Genomic DNA, 6003 nt, shown 5'->3' on the forward strand with positions numbered 1-6003 from the left:
CGCCATTCGTCTAGCTCCTCTATCCGTAGCCTTCGTTCTTCATAGACTTCTTTATTCTTTTCATGATAGTAGCGCACTGTCTCTGTTGTCTTGGTTTGAGAAGGTTCCTGCAAGGACGATTGAATATTAGTTTTATCATCGTCAGGTTTTATATCATTATCCTGAGTCTTAAGGGTTTTGATTGAGTCGCGTGCTTGGAGTGTTACTGCATCGTCACCTGCACGAAGTGTTAGCTCCCCTATGCCTACATTAATAATGGTTCTGGCAGTTGCTAAAAAGGGTCGTCCTAAAATTAAAGGTACCTCGTTATCCTCATCCATATCTAAGACGACAAAGTCTACTGGGTAAATAAATTTATCAATTTTAATGAGAACATCTTCAATAATACCCTTAGGAAATCTAACTGTTTTGTCAGCTAATTGTATGCTCATCCTAGTCTGTTTGGGTTTACCGAGACCTAGTCGTTTAAACATTTTATACGACATAACATTTATACTTGCCCCTAGATCAGCTAAAGCATTATTCACAGATTAACTACCAATTAAACAAGGAATTGTAAAACTCCCTGGATCTTTTAATTTGTTAGGTAGCTTGTTCTTTAAAATAGTTGAGCAGACTGCATTGAGTTCCACATGCGATGTAGCGTTTAATTTCCTTTTATTGCTCAGAAGTTCCTTTAAAAATTTTGCTGAATTGGGCATCTGCGAAAGAACTTCAATAAAGGGTAAGTTAATATGTAATTTCTTTAAGAGTTTGACAAACTTACCAAATTGTTCTTCTGTTCTGTCTTTCGTCATCGCTTTAGGATATGGCACACGAGGTTCATGATTCGTACTTACCTATTTGGGATCATTATCGTTTACATCTTCTCGTCCTTTGTTCATTGCGTTGTTTTGCTGTATTTCTGGCTCGGGTATAACGAGTCCGTCCTTATTTTAAGCGTTAATTGCATTGAGGTGTTCCCTCGGATTAGGTTCAGTATTATTTGGTAAGCTACCTTGTCTTTCGGAGATTAGTTTGGACAGCTGGCCTATTTGAGTTTTGAGTCCTTGGATCGATGCTTGTTGATTCTTAATTGTGGTCTTGGTATTTTGAAAACGGGTTTCTGACACCGAGATGAATTTAGAGAGCATCTCTTCAAGGTTCGGCTTCTTCTCTTGTTGATAAGGTGGCTGTTGAAAACCCTGAGGATTTTGTGGCTTTTGATTCCCTTGACCTCCCTAGGAAAAAATTGGGTGGTTCCTCCAACCTGCATTATATGTATTACTGTATGGGTTATTTTGAGGTCTAAAGTTATTGTTACCCATATAGTTAACTTGTTCCTCTTTGGTTGTGGGATTGAAGGATTGATATTCTGTATGCACACCTCCTCTGCTTGAGTCACACCTCATTACTGGATGTACCTGCGTAGAACCAAGAAAACTATCAATCTTTTTATTGAGAAGTTCTACCTGATTAGAGAGCATGGTGATTGAATCGATGTTATAAATGCCGGCTGTTTTTGTTGGCTTAGTCCTCATGACTTGCCACTAATAGTTGTTCAGTGACATCTCCTCTATGAATTCATAGGCATCTTCCGATGTTTTATTGTTGATGGTTCCACCAGTAGCTGCGTCAATTATTTGTCTTGTCGAGGGATTCACACCATTGTAGAACATTTGAACTTACAGCCATAGAGGTAACCCATGGTGAGGGCACCTTCTCAATAGATCCTTGTATCTCTCCCATGCATCGTAAAGTGTTTCTAAGTCCATCTGTACAAAAGAAGAGCTATCATTGCGTAATTTAGCCCTTTTTTCCAGCGAAAAATATTTTAGTAAAAATTTCTCAGTCATTTGCTCCCAAGTAGTGATAGACTCTCATGGTAACGATTTTAACCACTGTTTAGCTTTGTTTCTCAGTGAGAAGGGAAATAACCGAAGACGGATGGCATCATCAGAAACGCCATTGATTTTGAATGTATCGCAAAATTCCAGGAAATTTGCTAAGTGAGTGTTGGGATCTTCATCCTACAAACCATCAAACTGAACAAACTGCTGTATCATCTAAATAGTGTTAGGTTTTAATTCAAAATTATTCGCAGCAATAACAGGTCTAACTATACTTGATTCAGTTCCTATTAAAGAGGGTTTAGCATAGTCATACATAGTACGTGGAACAGGATTTTGATTAGCTGCAATTGCAGGAGGCAGCTGATTGTCCTGGTTTTCAGCCATCTCATTGGTTGGAGGTTGAGTATTGTCTTCTTGTTCGTTCTCCGTGTATTTTAAGCTGCGCCTTATCTCTCTTTGATTTCTGTGAATTGTACGATCGATTTCTTCGTCAAAAAGTAAGGGTCCTGACAGGTTTCTTCTAGTCATAAACTATAAAAAAAACTGCCAAGAGAAAGAAAAAGTAAATTAATAAATAGTAAAATTAAATTAAATTAAATTGCAAGAAAAATAAATGGCTAAAGTAATAAAAATTTAGTGTTCCCAATATTTCAGTTCCCCGGCAATGGTGCCAAAAACTTGATCGCAGTGATTCGTAACAAGTAATAAATATTTATAATGAAGATCAAACCTAGACTAACTATTATCACGACGAAAAGGCAAGTGCACCTATCGAACAATAGTATAGCAATGGTAAGACCAGGATGTCGTACCCAAGGGAACCAAAAGTACTAGTAATAACTATCTTTTTTTTATCTAGCCTAAGAATAAAAGGGTTTGTTTACTAAACTAATTATCTAAACTAATTAACTAATTTAATCAAAGCGAAGAGAGAATTTGGAAAAAGACTTGAAGAGAAACAATCAATAAAGACAACACCCAAGGAGGAATCCACCTAGATCTCACTTGTTATCTGACTCTGAACCGGACGATTTATTCACTTGAATTGTTCCGTAGAGATCCCTAAGTTAAGTTATTATCCCTATTCAAGACTAATAACAGCTAATCCCTAGATTGAATAACAGAGACTTTTCTCTAATTAACACTCTAGGGTTGCATTAACTCGATCTATGAATCCCCTTATTAGGTTTCACCCTAATTCGGTAAAATCTCGTAACCCTATTTCTAGGCGACCGATCAACTCCGCTTAATTATGCCAAATCTACTCTTAGGCAGGGTCTATTCCTCCTCATGAATTAATACTCAGAATATTAACTCAAGCATTAAGAACATATAATTTAGAACAAATCAACTATTTATCATACAGTTCAGATAATAATAACAAGATCCATCATAGGTTTTATCCCCCTTAGGCATCTAAAGGGTTTAGTTCATAATAAAATAAGAGTATATCTCAAAAGTATGAAAATAACAAAACATAAAGAAAACTCTAAAACCCCTAAAGGAATTCTGAGAGAGATCTTCAGTCTTGGAGTAGCTCCGGCTTTTGAGATGGATCGTCTGGCTTCCTTCAAGTAATTCCCGGCGTGTGGTTTTGTGTTCCAGAAAAGTTCTAGAGATATGGGCCCCTTTCTAGGTCATACTTAGGGTGTTTATATAGACTTTTGATTGGTTTTCTTGCCCCTTAAGTATCCTTTTTCTGTGTAAAATACAACTCCTTGAAAAAGGGACACGCCCATGTGCCAAGCCGTGTTCGATCCGTTAAATTGCCACGGTCGTGTGGGCTCAATGGCTAGGCCGTATGAGTCGTGTAAACCTTGGTTGACACCCTCAAAAGGCACGGATGTGTGAGCTACCCGTGTGGCAAGGCTTAGGCCGTGTGGTCTTCTCGATTTGGTCCGTTTTGTCCCTTTTTAGCTCTTTTTTGGGCCCTTTTCACCCTTGGTGCTCTCCTGAGTACAAAACATGAAATAACTAGATTAAGAGCACCAAAATCCACAAATATAATAGTAAGCATCCATAAATATGCTAAGTATTTGGGGTAAAAACATGTATAATTTGGCGTTTATCAAATACCCCCACACTTAAGCATTTGCTTGTCCTCAAGCAAAATTCTCAGTTACTGCTAGAATTCATTCTTTTCAATCACAAAATCATTACTGATAATGTTATAAACTATTCCACGAAAATTTATACAATGAGAATTTAACTATAGGGGCATTAAAAGCCTCAAACAATCTAAATCGGATATCTCGATAATAAAATTTAGGTAAGCTCCTTCCTTTAAGTAATTAACTTTAGTCCTAAATACACAAGAGATGACTTCCTCACTAAAGATTCACTCAAATCACTTAAAGTGTTTAAGGGTCAAGATTAAGCACTCGATTGTTTAACATGAAAAGTTATTACCATAAGCTTGCTTGAAAATCAAATCTCCACCACTTGTAAATGATATGATACACTAATCAAAAGGTCTTTGCATGGTTGTAATGGGGTTTAGGTTATAGGTATGGATCAAGTTGAAGAAATAAAAAGAAAATTAGTAAATTAGAATAAAATTAAAAATAAAATTAGATTGCAAGAAAAAATAAATGGCTAAAGTAATAAAAATTGAGTGTTCCTAATATTTTAGTTCCCCGACAACGGCGCCAAAAACTTGATCGCCTGATTTCATGATAGGTTTTAAATATTTATAATTTATCGTTCTTGAAACTAACTATTATCGGGGATGTAGGCAAGTGTACCTATCGAACAGTAGTCTAGTTTTAGCAAGACTGGATTGTCGAACGCAAGGGAACTAAAAGTACTAGTAATGACTGTCTTTTTATTATATAGCCCAAGAATAAAGAGGTTTTTGTTTTAACTAACTAATTATCTAAACTAACAATTCACAGAGAATGGAATTGGGGAATTTCTTTTGGGAAAATAGATTGAATTAAGACAATACCTAAGAAAAAATCCACCTAGACTATACTTGTTATTCTGGCTCCTAATTGGACGATTTATTCATTTAACTTGTTCCATAGAGATCCCTAGGTTATGTTATTATCCCTATTCAAGACTAATAACATCTAATCCCTAGATTGAATAATTGAGAGCTTTCTCTAATTAACACCCTAGGGTTGCATTAACTCGATCTATGGGTCCCCTTATTAGGTTTCACCCTAATCTGGGAAAATCTTGTCACCCTATGTCTAGGCGCGCAATCAACTCTGCTTAATTATGACAAATGTACTCTTAGATAGGACCTATTCCTCCTCTGAATAAGAGCTTATCTTGAATCAGTATCCTGGGATATCAAATCAAGAATTAAGAACACATAATTAAGAAGAAGTTAAATATTTATCATACAATTCAGAAAATAATAACAAGATTCGTCTTAGGTTTCATTCCCCTTAGGTATTTAGGGGTTTTAGTTCATAACTAAATAAGAAAAAATCTCAAAATAATAAAGAATACAAAACATAAAGAAAACCCAAAACTCTTGAAGGAGAAATTGAGGAGAGATCTTCAGTCTTGATGTTGAATCTGGCTTCTGAGATGGATCAATCGGCTTCCTTGGAGTAATTCCTTGCTCCCTATTCTGTGCCCCCCTTTTCTTCCTCCTCTATGGTGTATTTATAGGCTTTGAAATGCTTAAGAGCCCTCAAAATTAGCCTTTTCCGAATTGGACTCAACTTGGGCTGGGCAGGGACATGCCTGTGTAACACGCACGTGTGCAATTACTTCAGGCTGTGCTCGAGCCTGCCAAATTGACATGGCCATGTGGTCTGCCCATGTGAAGAGGTCCAGGCTGTGTTGATTTCGTACTCTAGCCCATTTTCTCCAGTTTTTCCCTATTTCTCGTTCCTTTTCGTTCTCCTATGCTCTCCTAAGTATAAAACATGAAATAAAAGAATTAGGAGCATCGAATTCACCAATTCTAATAGGAAATCATCCATAAAATGCGTTAAACATGGGGTAAAAATATGTATAAATTACGGTTTATCATGGACGCAATAGGTAAACTTTTACTTAACATTAGATTCGTGCATACATACAAATGAGTTGATACAAGATCAATCAAAGCAGTAACTTTAGTGTCAAAGTTAGAAAAAGTACCAGTAATAACATTTGGAGCAGAAGCTTCCTCTCGCACACAGATCATATAGGCTTTAGCTGGTGCTTAGGC

General features: G+C 36.6%; 1 non-coding gene across 1 annotated transcript; it reads left to right on the plus strand.

Moving 5' to 3' along the window:
- The first annotated feature begins 1680 nt into the window (after positions 1-1680).
- On the plus strand, positions 1681-1787 carry LOC121231117 (small nucleolar RNA R71). The gene has a single exon (XR_005929185.1). It is a non-coding gene; the product is annotated as a small nucleolar RNA R71 (small nucleolar RNA).
- The last annotated feature ends 4216 nt before the right edge of the window (positions 1788-6003 follow it).

This window comes from Gossypium hirsutum, chromosome A06 (genome assembly GCF_007990345.1).
Source record: "Gossypium hirsutum isolate 1008001.06 chromosome A06, Gossypium_hirsutum_v2.1, whole genome shotgun sequence".
Lineage (NCBI taxonomy): Eukaryota > Viridiplantae > Streptophyta > Magnoliopsida > Malvales > Malvaceae > Gossypium > Gossypium hirsutum.